Below are 21,837 nucleotides of genomic sequence, written 5' to 3' on the forward strand. Positions count from 1 at the left end.
AAACATCAGATCCTCATGATAAAGCATTTCACCCGACATCAACAGATTAATGACCTCATGCTTTAGGGGTCAACTGTTATAGACATTTTTGGGCACTGCAACCCCAATCATAAATGTCCATAAACCAAGGGCTTTTAGGTCCCTAAAAGTGTTGTTCCAAACTCTAAAAGAACAAGGTCAACTTATTACATCTTCTCCCAGAAGTTCTCCATGAAAAACTACTCAGAACTGGTCAAAACTGGACCATCTCACCTGCTCCATGGTCAAAGTGCACTGCATCCCACCTAAATACACACGGGAGGTGCGATGCATACTGAAAAGCCCTTCTATGGGGTGCGATGGGCGAGAGTGGACAAATGGCAGGGTCAATCTGTGAGGTGGAAGATCATGGAATCTTCCAGAAACTTCTCCTGTGACACTTGCCTCTCTGCATTCACCCAGGGATGAGTAAGAGATCATCAATCTCCAAGTGGAATCAAGAAATATTAGAGAGAGGACACTAATCAAATCTCAAAAGCTGACTCACCCCCCTTGCAAACATCTATATATGGATCCCTCATCCCAGAGATCCAGAGGCTGGAATTTTGTATCTTGTAAGGAAGTGCTGCTGGTTTCTTGGTGTAACATCATAGTGTTGGGTGATCTAAGCTTTTCATGAGGTGAAGAAGGGCTTTCTTGCTGAGAGTATGACGTTGGGTCAGAGCAATTGGTTGTAACCCTCTTTGCTATTCTTGATTATTAATAAAGCTATTCGAGTTTTCCTCCACATTCTTGTATGATTGATGATATATGCATTTGTGTGGTCAATATATATCTAGTCCTATATTGTTTATGATAGTAGATCTCTGTTCTTGGATAGTGTTATGCTGCTTTGATTCTGCAGGTACTCTTTGAAGCTGGGTAAATGAGGAAGCAAGTGGCAAAGGTCTATCAGAAGGGAGAGGAATCAAGTAAGGAACCAAGCGCAAGACAGAGGTTTGTCTCCTTCTTTCCCCTCTTATCTATTTCTCATAAAGGAAAACGAAAGTGGTTTTAGTTTGTTTGTTTCTAAGGTAGCTACCAGCCTTAGTGGGACTAGCAGCTCTGCATAGACACTAGATTTCCCGATAACAGGATTGCCAAAATCTAGAAAGGGACAACTATTTATATGTTATTGTGGACAGGTTCAACAAAATGTGTGTTGTGTATTTTAATACCTTGTAATAAGCATATTACAGCTGAACAAACAGCGAAATTGTTCTTTCAGCATGTCTGGGTGCATTTTGGGTTACCCACTTCCATAGTATCTGATCAAGACTCCCTATTTGTTGGGAAGTTTTGGTCAAGTTTGTGGGAATTAATGGACACCAGATTGAAGAAAAGCACAGCCTTTCATCCACAGACAGATCACCAAACAGAGGTAGTCAACATGACAGTGATCCAGTTGCTCAGGGGTTATTGTAGCAAGCATCCCAAGCTTTGGGATGAACACTTATGTTATGTGCAACATGCTTACAACTGTGCTAAACATTCTTCTACACAGAGATCTCCTTTTGAGACCTATTTTGGTTTCATACCAAGGTCTCCCTTGGATTTTTCCTTTGAAAAAGACATAGCAGTTTCTGGATACAGTGATGTGGACAAAGCAACCAGATTCATTGAACAGATCCAAGAAATTCACCAGGCAGTGCAGGAACTGTTGGAAAAGAGCCAAGCCAAATACAAGGCAAGGCATGATAAACACTGGGTGGAGCACAGCTTCCAAGTTGGCGATCAAGTCTGGCTGTATATCAGCAAGGACAGAATTCAAGGTGAAGGAAAGAAGTTGAAGCCAATAAGGTATAGGCCTTTTAAGGTACTTGAGAAAATTGGTGAGAACACTTTCTGCCTTGATCTACCAGCATGCATGCACATCTATTCAGTAGTAAATACAGAAAATTTAAGACTGTTTGAACATTCTTTAATTGAAGATCCTGAATAGCAAAGTCAATTGCCTTACATTGATGATTTGTTGCCTAAATACCTCAATGAGCTGCAGGAAGGTGAGGACAATGCGCAAAGGGGATGTGGAGTACCTTAGAATTGGACTAAAAGGTTCAAAACCCAATAGCGCTAAATGGACAGAGGTTGGGCAAGTGAGGCAGCTGTATCCTCACTTAAGCGATGTTTCAAAACCAACTTTTGGTGGTCCAAAAGTCTTTTTAGTGGGAAGGCGTGATCCAAATGGATCCAATAATGCTCTCTAAGTCTTCATATATCCATTAAAAATTGTGCCAAAGATTGAAATCTTGTGAAAAGATCAAAGTTATCGTGGAGGAAACACCCTTAGCAAGGCAGAGAAACACTATCGGGGGGCCCAAAACCCATGAAAACAAAGAAAATGGGGCTATCGGAGGTGGAAAAGGTAAATACACAGTAGCCATCGGATCTGGTCGATCAACAGTCCAGATCCAATCGGTAGATAGCTATCGGCAATGGCTATCGGCACTTATTAGCGGAACCCGCTCAAGGATTGCGATGGCGAACAACAATATCAGCATATGGCGACAGTGATTGGCGAGGTTAATATGGACTGTTGATCAAGCACATAGATCGACGGCATGTATTATGTCGCAGGATCGCTATTGGGGTATTGCAGGAGCGCTTATAATAGCCTGGGGGTATTGCGATGAGTGATTGCGATATCGCAATCGGAGCGACCCGATGAACCAGACCCGACGGGCAATTAGGTGATAACGTATATATTTTGAAGTCCGATATGCAGGATTTTGCAGTGATTTTATATGTTTTCGTAGTTTCATTTGTCAAATGAAAAGCGAAGAGGAAAGCGCTGATGTGATAAGTCGGACCCGAAGGGGTGCCTTAAGGCTATTCTATATAATTTCAAGTCCGTAATAGAGCCATTTTTAATGTATTTCGTGATTTTTGTTGTATTTCCAAAACACAAAGGGACAGAGCCTTCCGATATACGATAGCATCTTACAAGCGGACCCGATAGAGGAATGAATCATAGTTAAGGACTTTTAAAGTCCGAGATATTGAGTTTTGGTGGAATTTCCCTGTGAAAATGCATTTTACTGTGAAAACAGAGCGCGGCCATTTTAGGAGTTGTAGAGGCCCACAACACTCTTGCGTTTCAGAATGGGTGGCCACCTCCTCTCCATGCATTTAGCAATGATGGTATAACGTTGGCAGAGGGATTCAAAGCGTGAAGAGGCTGGGGAGACTGAGAGATAGGAACCGAAATGAACAGGTAGCGTTGGCTTTAAAAGCCACAAACAGAGAACAAAACAATGTAAACTTTGAAACGGGAACTGATACTGTTACCCGTTTCGTAGAGATAGCAAAAAAATGACCCGATTTTCAAAAGTGGTGATGCAGAATACACATGTTTTTTTTAGAACATGGTTTTTGGAACTTTAATTTTTTTTCATGTTCAAGGATGAAATCAAGTTTTAGAATGGTAGTGATTTTCATGCTGATTTTAAAAAGTGAGTATTCTGCATCACACCCTTTTTTTAAAAGACCTATTTTTTGACTTTTAATTTTCTAGTGTGTGAAATGTAAAAAATTATTTTCTAAATTTGATAGTTTTTGAAGTCGTCATTTTATTCATATTTTCTTGTTCTCTATCTTAATTTTTATTTTATTTTTAGGGGGGTTTTTATTGTTTTGCGTTTTTAAATTAGAAAGTCGATAGTTTGAATTTTAGATAATCTACATATTTATACATCCTTAATTAATTTTTCAATCCACATGAAATAATTGTTTCTAAAAAACAACATTTTTTAACAATGGACATAAAAATAACCATTTTTAACATAAATATAACAAAAAAACTAAACGTTTTGATAATTTTTTGCTAGAATTAATATGTCAAAATCACAATTTTTATACAAAAATATTAACTAAAAATGGTCAAATAATAGTTTTTTTTATGAATTTCATGTCAAAAAAATAATAATAACAACTTTTTTTTTCAAAAAATAATAATTAACTTAAAAATCAATGCGAAAATCACTGTTGTGCTCTCTCTTTCTTTCACATACCAGACTCTTGATGGAAATTTCACCTCTTTTGAACTTTTCCAATCTGAAATTAGCTTCTTATCACTTAAAGCACTTGAAATATTTGTAGGCATGAGCTCAGGTGGAGTTCGTTCACCAATGTTTTTTGAAGATACACCTTTAAGACTCTTTGGTCCAGAAAGATTCACAGAAATTTTCCATGATGCCATTTTCCTAAAAAAAAACACATAAATTAGTAAATAAAAAAGCATACTAACTTAAATTAACAACAAAAATATACCATAAATTTTTTATTTGTATAATCAGAATTGCCCAGCCACCTCTAATGGGCAGGCAGGTCGATGGGCGAGCGGGAGGTCAGGTGAGGGATAATGAGGCTAAGTGCACAATTAGGCAAGTATGGGCGAGCCCCTACCCATGCGCCCCCCACAACCCCCTGACGACTACATTGAAGCCCCGGCCCCATTAACTTATTCCTCTCACGAGAGATCTCTTGTCTGGATTCACTACACATTAATAATTAAAGTAACACGCCTGATCCAATCTCCGAAAATGATGATGATGACAAATCCCTCGATATGATTACCAAGTTATTGTACTCCCTGCATCCATCAAATCTGTGTTTTCTCTTTGTTTCGTTCGCCAACTCTGTATTTCTTCGTGGTTCATCCTTTGCATGCCACACTAGATGTTTGTTTTCAGCTGAATTTTCTGTTTGAACGAAGCTTCCTAAGCTTCCCCCCCTCCCCGGCCCCCCTCCCCTTCCCTCACCCTACCCCCTACCGTCTCCCCACACTCTCGCGCCCCATCCCCCCTCGCCCCCCGCCCCCGGCCCCCCCCCCCCCCCGCCCATCCCCCCAAACCCCCGCCCCCCCCCCCATCCCCCCAAACCCCCTACACCCCCCAACCCCTCCCCGCGGCCGCCCCTCGCCACTGCGCCGCCGCCCCCCGCCCAACTGTACCCTTCCGCAGCCCCCACCCACCCCTACCCCCGTGCCCTACCCCCCCTCCCCACCGCCGCCCACCCTCTACCCCCCCTCCCCACCTTACCCCCTACCCGCGCACCCCCCCTTACCCGCTACCCCCTACCCCCCCCTCACATAATGTTTAAATAAAAATTGTTTTGGTGTTAGTTTAAGGAAATTAAATAAAATCACATAATTCTATTTTATAGTTAGTGAATTGGACATACTTTTTAAAAGATATGTAGTTAAAACTATATTTTATTATTATAATTATTATTACTATTGCAATTATGCCAAAGTGGATATGTTACCATGAGATATAGGGATTAACCGTTCATCTTTATTACTAAAGAAATTCAACATTCACAAACTACTCATACTCCCATAATTGAGGGTATGTTTCCATTAAGATTTTTGCAAAATAAAACAAATACGGTGTTTATATGCATTATATTAAGTATTCGCACTTCCTTTTTTGGGAAATTCTAAGTGCTCCAAAGTGGATATGTTACTGAGAGATGTAGGAATTAACCCTTCCATTTGATTACTAGACAAATTCAACAATCAAAAGCTACCTATACATCATATACTTATAGTGTCTCTCCATTAATATGTTTTTCTAGACAAGTCAAAATTGGTGTAATGCATGCATCATATATGAAGAATACCCACTTCCTTTTGTATCATACTTTATTCCTGATGAAATAGCTTAATATTTGAACCATACCTAAACACATTGATTGTATAGCCAAGAATTTTATCAAGATTAAAGGTCATGTTTCCATTGCAATTATTGTTGGACAAATCTAACATATACAACTCAGTGAGATTTGTAACAAATTGAGGATTAACGCCATGAAGAAAATTATAAGCAACACCTAAAACTCTTAAGTCATGAAAATGCAAGATATCAAAGAATCTCACAAATCAATATATTTTTTTAATCCAAAATTATAATGGACCAAAGATGTACAAGTCCAAGAGATGTTATTAGATTGGAAAAGTGATCATTCAAAGAAGTGCAACTACCAAAACATTTAGGAATTGGTCTCTTTATGTTTTTGTGTGACAGATCTAAAACTTGAAGTGAAAAAAATAAGTGCATCTACCAATACCCTTAGGAATCAATCCCTTTAGGTTATTTTGTGATAGATCCAAAAACACAGGTGAAATAAAATCATTGATTCTATTAGGGATGCTCATAGTTAAATTGTTCATATAAAAAAATAATGCCTCCAACAAATGGTGATTTCCTATCAATGTTCCCAATTAAATTATCTGAAGACAAAGTTAATCTCTTTAATAAATGGAGTTTTACAGTCAATGCTACATTACTCCTAGTTAAAGTGTTTGAAGATAAAGATAATACTCCCAAAGAATGAAGTTTTCCAATGCCTTTCCAAATAGTTCCTTTAAACCCATTGAGATAGTAGAAAATGTTGGAGAGAATGCATATAGACTCAGTGTACTCCCATACATGCACATTTACTTAGTACTGAATGTAGAGAATATGAAACACGAGGGTTTTTGGCCCCTTTGTCAAGAAGGGGGATGTGGCCTGGACTGAGGATATTTAGATAGCCCGTCTTTTGGAATAGTCATTCTTGACGGGTTTAAAGGGTTTGTTGGCATTTTGATGTCTTCCTCTTGTAAAGAAAGGAACCATGGAATCCTAAAGTTTCCTATTGTTATATGTACATGAATCCTAAGTTATGTTCTATGTTAAGTATGCCTAGACTACCAGTTAAATAATTAGTAAAATATGATACAAAGAAGAGACACATGTAAATGGTGCTAGATGAATGATGTTCTCTTCATAAAATGTTGAATGTTCAAGATGCAAACTAAATACTATGGCTAAATTATAAATGCAATTATAATCTAGAATATGAATTATTCTTAATGAGATATATTAAAAACTACAATAATGAAAGCCTTCGATCTTTTAAACAAACACAGAATAATCTAGAGTTGTTTTTAGATTTCACATCAAGAATTACTATCTAGTTGTTATTTCTTGGTGAGGTAAATTAAAAAAACCGCAGTAATAATTTTTATAGTTGAATTATCTTTCAATTATTCATTTATGAAACAATTCAATAAACATATAACCAAATGAAATAATAAATTAAAAACTCCTACAATAATAACGAAATGAAATAATAAATTGAAAACTCCAACACAAGTATTAATTCAATTTGTGTAAAAATAACTTTTTCAAGAACCTAAATCAAACCAAATCAGAACACTTACACAAAATTATTTTAGATCAAAATTATTAGTTTCTTTTATTATGTAAAAATACTTTATCACCATATTTTAACAAAAATAAAAAGTTCTGTTCATCAGACTCCTCTGTTTGAAATCTCTTGCAATTATACAAATAACCGATACATTTAATATTCAACCGGAAATCATTTGTTTGAGTTTGACTTCACGTTTTCTCTTCGAGAATAAAGAATCGGGTACTTTAACATCGTTTTAGAAAAGATTCGAAATTCGTTTGAAAAAATATGACATTTCAAAATCTTATAAACTTGCAGCCTTCCAAGATTACATGCTTATTTATTGAAAAAAAAAAAACCATCACAAAATATACAGCCATTCACTTTTATATTCAACTTATACAGATACCCGCGAATGAAAACACAAGGAATTTCACAATTAATATCCTATTATTACAATGTGAAACTAACGACAATATGTGAGCATTTATAAGAGTAATCCGAGCATACCTATTGAAACCAGAGATTACAAATCTCCTCCCCATATTCAGAATTTTGCAGATTATCATCGTTGAAAGTAGGCCGAAACATCCATGTTACAAAATTTTGAGAAGGCCGGGGAGGGGGCCGAGGATGGGCGGGGTGGGGAGGGGGCGGGGGGGGGAATGCGGGGGGTAGGGGTAGGGGGTAAGGGGGTAAGGGGGGGTAGGGGGTAAGGGGGTAAAGGGGGGGAGGGGGGTGTAGGGGTAGGGGTAGGGCGGGGGGGGGGGTAAGGGTTATGGTAGGGGGTTGGCAGGGGGTTGGTGGGGGGGGGGGGGGTAAGGGGAGGGGGAGCGGGGGGGTAAGGGGTAGGGTAGGGGGTAGCAGGGGGTTGGTGGGTAGGGGGTAGGGGTAAGGGTAGGGTGGAGGGGGGTAGGGCGCGAGGCCCATGGGGCTGACGTTAAGGAAGGGGGGGAGGAGTTGAGATTGGAGGGGAATGGGAGTTAAGGGGGTGTAGGGGTAGGGTAGGGCGGGGGGGGGGGTAAGGGGGGGGGGGGGGGGGGGGGGGGGGGGGGTAAGGGGTAGGGTAGGGGTTGGTGGGGGGTAAGGTAAGGGTAGGGGGTAGGGGTAAGGGTAGGGTGGAGGGGGGTAGGGCGCGAGGCCCATGGGGCCGACGTTAAGGAAGGGGGGGAGGAGTTGAGATTGGAGAGGAATGGGAGTTAGGGGGTGGGCTTATGGGGAGGAGAGTTGTGGGGTAGGGAAGGAAGAGTTGGGGAAATGGTGCATGGGTGGGTGAGTTGGGGGTAGCAAGGGCTGGCGCATGGGTAGGGCAGAAGGGGGAAAAGGGCATGGGTGAATGGGAAAGATCGGTAATGGGTTGGGGGAAGGGGGCACGACGACGGCCTACCCACGGTTATTGGGTGATTGAGTTTGAATAATTGTTTAAGACAATTTATATAACTGATGTATGCATCGTATCTTCAAATAGAATTAATGTTTTCCATATTTTGTTAAATGAGAAGTTATGAAGCATTTTTATGTTGTTGGATTATGTCTTAAGTATGATAAATTTTATTGTTTAAATATCTACAATGCAATATCAAATTAGAGATATAATGTCTGTTTTATTCAGTATACAAATAAAGACTTTTGAATTCATTCAGTGATATAATTTGTTCATAATGTCATGTTTTTTTAGTTTTATAGTTGAAAAAATTTCAATTTCTTTTGTATCTAGCATGTTTTGGTTGAAAACATGTTAAATTTATACTTATGAAAGAAAAATGATATTCTACCAGAAACATTAATGTGTTTTTTCCTTAAAATTTAACTTTGTTTGAGACATAAAAAATTGGTTTTATTAGCATTTTTTAAAAAGTTTGAAAATTGACCCTAAAAAAAAAAATCATTATTCCAGTATCAACACTTTCGTTTTGAAGCTATATTTTGCACGAAAATTTCGTAGTAAATTTCGTAGTCACTGCCATTTTTAAAACACGTTCAAAATTGACACCTAAAAAAAAAACATCGTTCCAGTATACACACTTTTCGTTTTTAGCACTGTTTTTGATGTTTTTTTGAGGTTTTTTGGCCAGAGTTCCCGTTTTGAGTTTATAGTTCCCGTTTCAAAGTTTACATTGTTACAAACAGACATGCAATGTTGCAAGCAAATGTGAGACAGAGTGAAGACAGAGATTGGGAGCTGTGAGGGAGTCTACGTACTCAAAGGAAGCTTAAGGGATTCAAGTGAAGCTCTTGCAATTGCATCTATTGTGTGTGAGACTCAAACTGAGTTCACTATTGTAAAAACTTTGTTTGGAGACTTAATAGAGAGGCCACCATTAAGGGCTGGACCAGGAGATGTAGCTCAGGAGTATTGGGTGAACTCCTTATTAAATCTATTGTGTTTTTATGTGTTTGTCTATTATAGTCTTTAACTACTTCAAAGTCTATGTATTTCGCAATTCGATTGATCCATTGCACAAAATAGCATAGGCACATCCATGCACGATTCTGTAATACCTTATTAATTGTCTTAGATCTCATTATCAAATCATGGACAGTGGTGTCCTTTTTTTGGAAATCCCTATTATCCAGGGGAAGGTGGTCTAGATCTAAGTGGGGTGTAGAAATGGGTCTCACATCCATGGAAATTGGGGCAACCATTCTCAGTTCTTGTGTATTTGAGAATGGGGTGGTAATTTGTAGTGTTTTTAGGGAAATGGTGTTTAGCACAGAGTAGGTTTGAGTTGCTAGAGTTTCTTTAATTAATTTTTTACCTTAACTAAGAAAACTCAGTAACTGGTTCTGAATTTGATAGGGTTTTCCAGTGAATTATGGCTTAAATACCTGGAATTGAGGAGAACTAGCTCTGAACAGGGTGACTGGCAACTGCGAATGGTTGAAAAGGCTCTGAGTATGCTGGAAAGCAAACTGGGTGCTCTTGCAATTGGACGTAGGTTGACAACTTCGACATTCACAAGTGTGTGCATGGAGGTTTACAGTTGAAAAAACGATAAAAACAAATGATTTGGGGCTTTCTGGCTTTATGCGCGAAAGTCAATTTTGGTAGGTACGGGTGCACAGTGATCATTTTGTCGTGTAGTGTGATGACCAGTAACTATTTTGTCATGTAGCGGGTGGGCAGTAAATGGTTTCCATCGCACTGCTTTTGGGCGCTCGGTGGTATTAGGGGGAGGCCGCCTGATTCCATATGTTGAACGACACATAGCATCGGGGGCTTGGCGGAAAACAACTTTATCGGGTAGGTATTGTTCGGACGTCAGGTCTACCTGCTTTGGATAAGGGCCGTCAGATGTGAAGGAAGATGACCGCATGGTAATTAGGTGGGGAAGCTGCACGGAGGCTAACGGGGGGGCCGAGCGGGTGATTAAGTGCAACGGTATTTGAGTTAATGACGGATTAAGGCGGGGTTAAGGCGTCAGGGTCATTAGCGGAGGGATTAATTGGGTTTTTGCCTAACTTAATCACAGATCGATTAGTTAGTGGGTTTTCAGGGTTTGGGTGAAATTATAGTTTATATTTAAAGTAAGGGCAGGGTTAATTTATATGTAGGAGTTAAATATGTACGGGGAAACGTGTTTTTATCGGGATTTAATAAATAAAATTATTAATTAATAAAATGAGCGGAAAGGGGCACAATACCCTAAGTAAATGATTTTTCAAGTTTTAATGCTTTTCCAATATTAACATAAATACTTAGGATAAGGTGTTTTTGTAAGTTTTTGATATGAAAATGATTTATGTGGGGGGATAAATACTTTTCCTAGGTAAAAGTATTTTAACCTTAGGAAAGGAGTATTATTAGGGAAAATGAATGAACTGAAGGGGGAATGACTTTTTGTAGGGGGAATATGGTACTTGTTATCCCTAAATCATTGAGTCAAGGGTCCGGTCCCTCCAAAAGTCAGAGAAATGCTCTGAGCCTCTTTGACTTAGGGTTTTCAAGTACTTAGAACTTTATAATGGGAAATTAGTAAAGGAAAGGGGTAAAATGAATGGGGGAAGTTAATTAACTGACTTTGTAAATCATTTGCATGCTTGATTGTTCATTGATATCTGGAACTTTTATGATGTGAATGATAAATATGCTTTTGTCTAATCAATCATCATACTTCTACAACCTTTCTTCTACTTACCCATCTACTCATCCTACCATTTTCACTTCTCTTTATTAGGGTGCATTTGAGCTAGCAAACCCTTGTCAAACATTTTTCTTTCTCTTTACAATAGTAAACTAACTAAATCTAACCTTATTACATCCAAGGGCTCAGATTAAACAGTTGAGCTCCTTTTATTTACTCTACCTATCTAATGATCTGCCAAGATTCAACAGTTTGGTTAGATTTTATTCTCTAACTATCAACATGAAATTTAAAGCATGGCATAATCAAGATTAAATAGTTTGATTACCATGGATTGTGGCATGAATAACAAGCTGCACACAATCATTATTATGCATAAAAGTAAATAGTAGTGGCATTTTGGCTTGCTCACTTTCATGGTCTTTTTCCTTTTTTCGGGTTTCATATTTTTCACTTTTTTGGGCCTCTTCTTATTCTTTTTGTCCTTTGATTATTATTTTAGGACATGCCCTCTTTACATTTTTTAATTCTTCAATATGGAAAACATTTGCAGAAAGCAAAGGTATGTACATATTACAAGTTTTAATCTCAGTCATTCAAAAATTATGACTCCTATTGGTATAGGAACCTAACAATGGCTCCACTTGGGGATGGCATTTCCTGGTGAAATGTCAAGAACTTTGTAGACCAATGGCCTTCTGAATTGTTGTGATGTTACCCTGCAACTTTTCCTTTTCATGTTTTTGTATTATTACTATTTATGACAATAAAACTTTTGAAGCTTAGGGCCTTCTCTTCGGGCTTCAACTTCAAAAATCACCATCCAATAAACTCTAGAATTTTTGAAAGTAAAGTATGTACAAATGATCAGTGAAATTATTAACTAGGTTCAATATAGTGTTTGAGCATTCGACCATTCACTAATCCTCCTTCTACTTCTATGCCATCCATTTCTCTGAGGAAGAAAGCATTATTACCTCTGAAAGCATAAATGATATATGGGCCTTTCCATAGGAAATCAAATTTCCCATGTTTACCTTTATCTTCTCTCCTTGAATCCCATTTTAGAACTTTGTCCCCTAGGTAAAAATATTCTACCTTAGTCCTTTTATCAAAATTCTTCTTGATCCTTTCGTGCAAAACTTGAGATCTGATGTACACTTCTTTCACTTTTAAAAAATTCCTTACCATTATTTCACAAACTGATTTTGTACTAAACTTGTCATTGTGTGTAGCAACTAACCTCAAAACATGCATAACCAAGAATCACTCATTCATTTCGATCATATCTTCTAATCTGAGAGCCGGTTACGGGAGTGTGATATACCATTGGAGATATTTTTTCAAGCTTCTTCTGATGGACACACTTGTGACATGTTTTGTGTTGAACATCATGTGCAAAACATCCAACAAAACCAGACATAGTAAGAGCTCATGTTGATCCCTGGTGACAGGCTACGAAGACTGGAACTAATAGATTCTTCTTTGGATGTCATTTGGTTCAACTTGCAACTCTTGGAGCAGCTTCATCACTGGTGTTCCCAAGGAAGATGGGAAAACAACTTCCATTCCATAAACTAATTGATAAGGACTAGTACCAATGGATTTCTTTGTGGTTAGCCTGTCTGCCCATAAGGCATTTACTAGCTTTTTGTTCCATGTTTTCTTGTTATCCTCCAACAATTTTTCGATGAACTCTTAAAGTTCCCTGAACTCTGTAAAACTCATACTGAAGTTTCAAAGTATTATGGATGTCAACTATTGTCAGAAATAACCTCTGAACAATGGCAATTTGTGGTCAGCACGGAACAATGAGGACCCTCGGTCAAAGCGTGTAGACCATTGGCCCATGGTGACCATGCACTGGCACAAATTGACAAACGAGAGGTCAAATCCAAAAGCGCTAATCGCGTATCGCAGGGCATCCCCCTCAGTGAAGGAAAGCCCCAACTGCTCGGTTATGAGGAAAAGCATAAAATCGTAAGGAAATCTTAAGGAAATCTCTAATTCTGTCAGAAGTCAGGTCCCACGCTAAAACCAGCAGGATATCGAAAAGGCTTCAAGCGGTAAGTGGGTTTGACCGAGTCCTACCCGATGTCGTACACTGGGTGACACGCGTCCAACAGATGAGAGAGAAAACCACTCACATCGCACGGGTACAAGGCATGCTACTTACCCGCCCGATATGGACAGAGACCATAGGATTTGGAGGCTCCAGATCAACGGTAGAGAAGTGATCCAATGGATGACCGCATTCGATGAGGAAATAAGTTGAGTGATATAAGATTTGAGGTCTGGCATAATGCTGAGCTGGCAGAGGAATCAGTTTCGCATGCAATCTTGGAGCAATGGAAATAACGACCGTTCAAAGAGAACTGACACTCAATTTGTGAGGAAACAAGTGGCCACCTCTTTGTGAAGCATTACACAGTGATGATGACTCAAAGCAAGAGAATTCCAACGGGCAGAGGCAGGAGATCCAGAGAGCCGGGAAGTGGAAACAAACAGTCAAGAAGCACATTGGCATTAAGCCACAAACAGACAGAGAGCAAAGGAGCAGGAAGAGAGGCAGAGAAAGAGAAGCAGAAATTGGAGAGGCAGAAAGAAGTAAATTGCAGAGAATAAAGAAGCTGAGCTGACCTGCAGATAAAGGGAGCATCGAGTAGACAGAGACAGAGAGAGTCCGAGAGTCTGTGAACTCTAGAGAAGGTTTCAGAGGTTCAAGCAACTCTTCTATGTATACCTGTCAAGTATTGAGTACCAAATTGGACTCATACCACTGAGACTAGTTGAGGTCGAGATTCAGTAAGGGGAGTCTGTGTACTCTAGAGACTTGGGGAATCCAAGTACAATCCTATTGATCATCATCTGTTCTGTGAGACTCAATTTGAGCTCACTATTGTAAAAACTCTGCTTTAAGACACAATAGAAAGGCCACCACTGAAGGCTGGACCAGGAGACGTAGCCCAAGAGGATTGGGTGAACTCCTTATTAAGTTTGTTGTGTTTTATGTTTTTTCTTACTGTGCTTCTCTTACTATTTCAGTGTCTATCTATTTCACAATCTTATCGATCCATTGCATAAAATAACATAGGCACACCCCAGCACTTGGGTCTGTAATACCTTCATTATTTCTCTGAGGTCATCTACAGGTGATTTCAGATCAAGTGGTATCAAAGCTCGTGGTTGTTAAGGTTAGACAAGCTTGTGCTGGATTTTTGTTGTTGAATGCTAACTAGATCAAAGCTTAAATTAGGAGAAGGAGAGTTGGTTGAAACTAACCCGGAAATTGGAAGAGTCTATCCTCAGAAGAAAATGTCAGAAGAAAGTCCCTTGGGACCAGACCCCCAATTTATAGATAGTTTCCTGGCCATGAGGTCCATGGTAGAGGAAATGTATAGGGACTTTAGGAAACATAAAGATGAAGATTCATTAGGCTCCAAACAAGATAAAGGAGAAGAAGATCCTCTCCTCTATGATCACTCAAAAGGAAAAGGGAAAGAAGAAAACTTTCTCACACCTCCTAATAGCCCTGAACATAAAAAGAAGACATCTTTGATTAAATTAGATGTTAAATTTGATTTACCAATATATGATGGAGAGTTGAATGCAGAGAAGCTGGATAATTGGATCAGACAAATTGATGTTTATTGCAGAGTGCAGAGTATCGACTCAGACAAGAGTAAGATTCAGTTGGCCAGCCTATGCCTCGGAGGCACTGCCTTGGTATGGTGGGAAGGCAGGACACAAGTTGACATGAAGAAACATGGTAAGATTCTTTCTGTCTGGAGTGAATTTGTTTCTGCAATCAAAAAGTAGTTCTATCCACTAGCTTACATGCAGCAAGCCATGATGAGCTGGAAAACTCTTCGCCAATTGAAAGGGCAAAGTGTACAAGGTTACACCCAAGAATTTAGGAAAAGAGCTTTGATTCTAGGAATTTCTTTAGACTCACCTGAGACTCTATTGAAGTACATAGGTGGTCTACACAGCTACATGAGGCACACTATCCTCATTTTTAATCCCACTAGTATAGATGAGGTATATGTTCAAGCTACACATCTAGAAGCTAGAGGAAAGAATGGGAACCCAGAAGTTGGGGGATCATCCAAGCCCATTGCAAGTAAGAATAAGGAGAAAAGAAAACAGAAATGGAAAGAGAGGAAGGCCAACACTGCACAGAAAAGCAAGTCTTCATGCACTCACTGTAAGAAGGATGGGCATGATGATGAGCACTGTTGGATCCTACATCCGAAGCTAAGACCTAATAAGTTCAAGGGCAAGAAGAAGAAGACTGCTGCAGCTATTCAGAAAGATTTCAGGTCAGACTCAGGAGATGAAACAACCATTGCAGCCATAGGTATAAAAGGTAAAAATTCTAAAGCATCTACTAGTAATTCTGCACAATCTACTAATAATGATGAAAATGAGAGAAAAAGACATGAGCTTTTCCATATTCAAGTTATTTCCAAGCATCAAAATATTGATACCTTGTTTGATAGTGGCTCACAAGTAAATTTAATTTCTGAAGCAATTGTAAAGAAGTTGGAATTACTGACTACACCTCACAAGAAACCATACCCATTAGGTTGGTTAAGTGATAAAGCACAACTACAAGTGACTAGACAATGTAAACTTAAGTTTTCTTTTGGGTCAACATGTGTAGATGAGGTTGAGTTAGATATAGTTCCTTTGGATATATGTGGAATTGTTTTAGGAAGTCCCTACTTGTATGATAAAAAAGCTATTTTCTATAGTGTTGAGAACAAGTATCTCCTCGTTAAAGATGGAATCGAATATATTGTAAGAGCTCATAAGCTCAAGAATAATTATACTCTCATAAACTCAAGGCAGATGAAACGAATTGTAAATTCATTCAAACGATTTTTACTAATGGTTGTAAAGGAAAAGAAACTTGATAAAACAATGTATTTGAGGGTTGTGATGCTAAATAGCAAGCTGATTTAGAAAAATTTGTTTCAGAATATGATATCTTGTTTCAAGAACCCAAAGGTCTGCCACCCAAAAAGGAAATAGTGCATGATATTAATTTGCAGCGAGATGCTCCATTGCTTAACATTATAATGTACAGGTTGTCCGCTTTAGAGAATGCAGAAATTAAGAAGTAGGTGTACGAGTTGCTCGAGAAGGGGTTCATCAAGCCTAGAACATCACCATGTGGGTCTCCAATCGTTTTAGTGAAAAATAAAGATGGCTCGTGGAGAATGTGCATTGATTACCGAGCACTAAATAAGATAACAATAAAAAATCATTATCCCCTTCCTCGCATAGATGATCTATTAGATCAGTTAAAGGAAGTTGTTTATTTTTCCAAGTTAGACTTGCATAGTGGATATCATCAGGTCAGAGTTGCAGAACAAGATGCATGGAAGACTGCTTTCAAAACAAAGCAGGGATTGTATGAGTGGTTGGTTATGCCTTTTGGCTTAACTAATGCTCCTGCTACTTTCATGATAATAATGAATGATGTACTCAGACCTTTTCTTGATGATTTTGTTATTGTATATCTGGATGACATTCTTATATTTAGAAAAACATGGGAAGAACATTTAAAGCATGTTAAGCAGACACTAGATGTTTTCAAAAGAGAAAAACTTTATGTTAAACTCTCAAAATGTGAATTTGGAAAAACATCTTTGAATTATTTGGGACATATAGTAGGGGGTGGTGAATTGAAGATAGATCCCTCTAAGGTGGCAGTCATTGTAAACTGGCCTAAACCCAAATCTGCTATAGAAGTTAGAAGCTTCTTAGGAGCAGCACAATATTGTACAAAGTTCATTTCTAACTTTTCCTTAATTGCAGCTCCCTTACATGCTTTAACAGGATTGAGCAAGGTGTTTCAGTGGGGAGGAAAACAACAGAAAGCCTTCGACACCTTGAAAGAAAAGATTAGTACAGCACTAGTACTAGCACTACCCGATCTTCAAAGACCATTTGAGATCCAAACAGATGCCAGTGACTATGCCATGGGAGCAGTGTTGATACAACATGGTAAACCCATATTTTATCATTCTGAGACATTTAATTTTTCAGTAGTTAACTATCCCACATATGATAAAGAATTGTATGCATTAGTACAAAATGCGAAAAATTGGAAACATTACTTAATGGGCAAAGAGACAGTTATACATACTGATCATCAACCACTTCAATATCTACATTCCCAAACTAAGTTGTAGCAATCAAGACACTATAGATGGATGGGTTTTCTACAACAATTTCATTTAGTCATCAGATATAAAAAGGGCATACACAATAAAGTTGCAGATATGTTATCTAGACCAATTATAAACGCATCTACTATACTTAAGCATAACTCAGTATTGCATGAGAGCTACATTGAACAATATTCTCAAGATATAGATTTTAAAGATGTATATGCAACTTTAAGTCAAGGAAAATGAGTAGAAGAATTGGATTAAGGACCAACTCTTGCATCATTGTGGGAAGCTATGCATTCCACAAACTGAAAGAGTAAAGATAATTCGAGAAGCACACACTTCTCTAATATCAAGTCACTTTGGGGTAAGTAAAACGGTTTCACAGCTGCAAAGATTTTGTTATTGGCCAAAAATGAATGAGACAGTTTCTAGATATGTAAGAGGGTGTACCATGTGTGATAAAAGCAAGCCCAACAATAGAAAACTAGGCTTGTACACTCCACTACCAGTCCCTTCTCACCTGTGGGAAAGTGTTTCCATGGACTTTGTTGGAGGACTGCCTAAATCTAGGAAAGGTCATGACTATTTATATGTTGTTGTGGATAGGTTCAGCAAAATGTGTATTTTGATACCTTGTAATAAATAGATTACAGCTGAGAAAACTGCAAAACTGTTCTTTCATCATGTATGGGTTCATTTTGGATTACCCACTTCCATTATATCTTATCGAGATTCCCGATTTGTTGGGAAATTTTGGTCGAGTATGTGGGAACTAATAGACACCAAACTAAAGAAAAGCATAGCCTTTCATCCACAGACAGATGGCCAGACAAAAGTGGTCAATAAGACAATGATCCAGTTGCTCAGAGGCTATTGCAGCAAGCATCCCAAACTTTGGGATGAACATTTGTGTTATGTGCAGCATGCTTACAACCGAGAAAAACATTCTTCTACACAGAGATCTCCTTTTGAGACCTGTTTTGGTTTCACACCAAGGTCTCCCTTGGATTTTGTCTTTGGTAAAGACATAGTAGTTGATGGACACAATGATGTGGACAAGGCAACCAAGTTCATTGAACAAATCCAAGAGATTCACCAGGCAGTACAGGAACAACTAGAAAAGAGCCAAGCCAAATACAAGGCAAGGCATGAAAAGTATCGGATGGAGCATAGTTTCCAAGTTAGTGATCAATTCTGGCTGTATATCAGCAAAGATAGAATGCAAGGTGAAGGTAAAAAGCTAAAGCCAATAAGGTATGGACCTTTCAAGATACTTGAGAAAATTGGTGAGAATGCTTTTCGCCTTAATTTACCAGCTTACATGCACATCTACTTAGTCATTAACGCAGACAGCTTGAGATTATTTGAACCTTCATTGATTGAAAATCCCGAAGAGCAGAGTCAATTTCCTTCTGTTGATGATCTGTTACCTGAATATCTCAATGAATTGCAGGAAGACACAGTTCTAGACAGGAAGGTGATGACAATGCACAGGGGATATGTTGAGTACCTCAAGATTGGACTCAAGGGTTCAAAGCCAAGCTGTGAAAAATGGATAGAGATTGGACAAGTGAGACAGCTATACCCTCACTTAGTCGATGCTTGAAAACCAACTTTTGGTGGTCCAAAAGCTTTTTCAGTGGGAAGGCCGTGATCCGAATTGGATCCTTAAACACTCTTAAAGTTCCTTGAACTCTGTAAAACTCATACCGAAGTTTCAAAGTATTATGGATGTCGAAGCTTATCAGAAATAACCTTTGAACAATGGCAATTTGTGGTTAGCACGGAACAATGAGGACCCTCGGTCAAAGCGCGCAGACCGTTGGCCCATGGTGACGATGCACTGGAACAAATTGACAAATGGGAGGTCAAATCCAAAAAAAGAGGCAGTTTCTGATATACGATTAGTGCTAATCGCGTATCACAGGGCGTCCCCTTCAGTGAAGGAAATCCCTAAGCGCTCGGTCATGAGAAAAAGCATAAAACCGTACGGAAATCGCAGATTCCGTTAGAAGGCAGGTCCCGCGCTAAAACTGACAGGATATCAGAAGGGCTTCAAGCGGTAAGCGGGTTCAACCAAGTCCTGCTCGATGCCATACACTAGGTGACACGTGTACAGTGGATGAGAGAGAAAACCACTCACATCAAGCGGGTAAAGGGCATGCTACTTACCCGCTCGATATGGACGGAGATCATAGTATCTGGAGGCTCCAGATCAACCGTGGAGAAGTGATCCAATGGATGACCGGATTCAACAGGGAAATAGGCTGAGTCATATAAGATTTTAGTTCTGGCATGACTGTCAAGCTGGCAGAGGAATCAGTTTCGTGGGCAATCTTGGAGCAATGGAAATAACGACCATTCAAAGAGAATTGACACTTAGTTCATGAGGAAACAAGTGGCCACCTCTCTGTGAATCATTACACAGTGATGATGACGTAGAGCAGGGGAATTCCAACGGGTAGAGGCAGGAGATCCAGAGAGCCGGGAAACTGAAACGAACAGTCATGAAGCAGATTGGCTTTAAACCACAAATAGACAGAGAGCAAAGGAGCAGGAAGAGAGGCAAAGAAAGAGAAGCAGAAAGATGAGAGGTAGAAAGAAGTAAATTGCAGAGAACAGAGAAGCCGAGCTGACTTGCAGACAAAGGCAGCATCGAGCAGATAGAGACAGAGAGATTCCGAGAGTCTGTGAACTCCAGAGAAGGCTTGAGAGGTTCAAGAAACTCTTCTATGTATACCTGTCAGGTATTGAGTACCATATTGGACTCATACCACTGAGACCAGTTGGCGTCAAGATTCAGTAAGGGGAGTTTGTGTACTCTAGAGACTTGGGAAATCCAAGTACAATCCTACTGATCATCATCCGTTCTGTGAGACTCAATTTGAGCTCACTATTGTGAAAAAAACTCTGCTTTAAGACACAATAGAAAGGCCACCATTGAAGGCTGGACCAGGAGACGTAGCCGAGGAGGATTGGGTGAACTCCTTATTAAGCTTATTGTGTTTTATGTGTTTTCTTACTGTGTTTCTCTTACTATTTCATTGTCTGTGTATTTCGCAATATTATCGATCCGTTGCATAAAATAACATAAGCACACCCCAGCACTTGGGTTTGTAATACCTTCATTATTTCTCTGAGGTCATCTACGGGTGATTTCAGATCAATTTACTAGCTTTTTGTTCCATGTTTTCTTGTTGTCCTCTAACAATTTTTTGATGATATTTACCAGACTTTTGTTTGAGGACTCTGCTAGTCCATTTCCTTGAGGGTAATAAGTTGTGGAGTGGCCCAGGGTTATATGATACTTATTACAGAAATTAATCATTCTTCTAGATTTGAAAGCTGCTGCATTATCAATGATGATTTTGGCTGGGCGCCCGAATCTTGATAGGATGTTTGCCTTAAGGAAGGTTATTATAATAGTCTCAGTGGCTTGCCTTGATGGTATGGCTTCTATCCATTTAGTGAAATAGTCTGTAGCAGTGAGGATCCATCTGTGTTGGGCAAAGGAAGGTGGGTGGATTTCACCAATGAATTCAAGACCCCATTGTTGAAAAGGTGCTTCAGCAGAGATTGGTTTTAGGGGTAGGGGTAGAAGCTTTTTCTTTCCTTCAAAAATCTGACATTTATGACATGAGGTTACAAATTTCTTTACATCAGAAAACAAAGTAGGCCAATAGAAACTATCTCTAATAATCTTGTCAGCAATGGTTTTCCAATAAAGATGTCATCCACAGTCACCTGCATGAAACTCTTGTAACACCTTGTCAAATTCTTCTTTCAATAAACAAGAAGGATACCTTCATGATTCCTCCAAAACAAAGCATTGTCAATTATGCAAAATTTTAAGCATTTCATTTTTAAAATCTTCTTTTGGTCCTGGATAATTCAGGAGGAGCTTGTAGATTTTGTAAAACATATATGATGTTAACATACCATGGTGATTCAATAAAGGCCTGGTTGATCGGTGGAGTTGCCATCTCCTCTTCATTATCCATTTCTGCAATAAAATTAATATCTAAGGCCTGACAGTTCGATTCAGCCATGAGCTTAGCTAAACCTTGGTCTTTGATCAACTTCGTTGGTTTGATTTCTAGGTCATATTCTAATATAGTAGCGATCCATTTCCCTCTCTTTCCATCTGGACCATCTTGAGTTAGGATATCCATGACTACTGAATTAGGGACATAGACTATTATATGAGAATATAAAATGTAAACTCTGAAATCTTTGATAGCTTTGACCAAAGAAAAGGCTTTCTTTTCCATTATGTTGTATTTTAAGGGGGCATCTCTCAGGACTTTGCTAAAAAAGGCAATAGGTTGTTCATAACCCTAATCATTCTTCTGCAGTAGGACTGCAGCAAT

The sequence above is a fragment of the Pinus tabuliformis genome, chromosome 9 (genome assembly GCF_031772625.1).
Source record: "Pinus tabuliformis cultivar Carrire ecotype Pingquan chromosome 9, CPIR1, whole genome shotgun sequence".
In the NCBI taxonomy this organism is placed as follows: Eukaryota; Viridiplantae; Streptophyta; class Pinopsida; order Pinales; family Pinaceae; genus Pinus; species Pinus tabuliformis.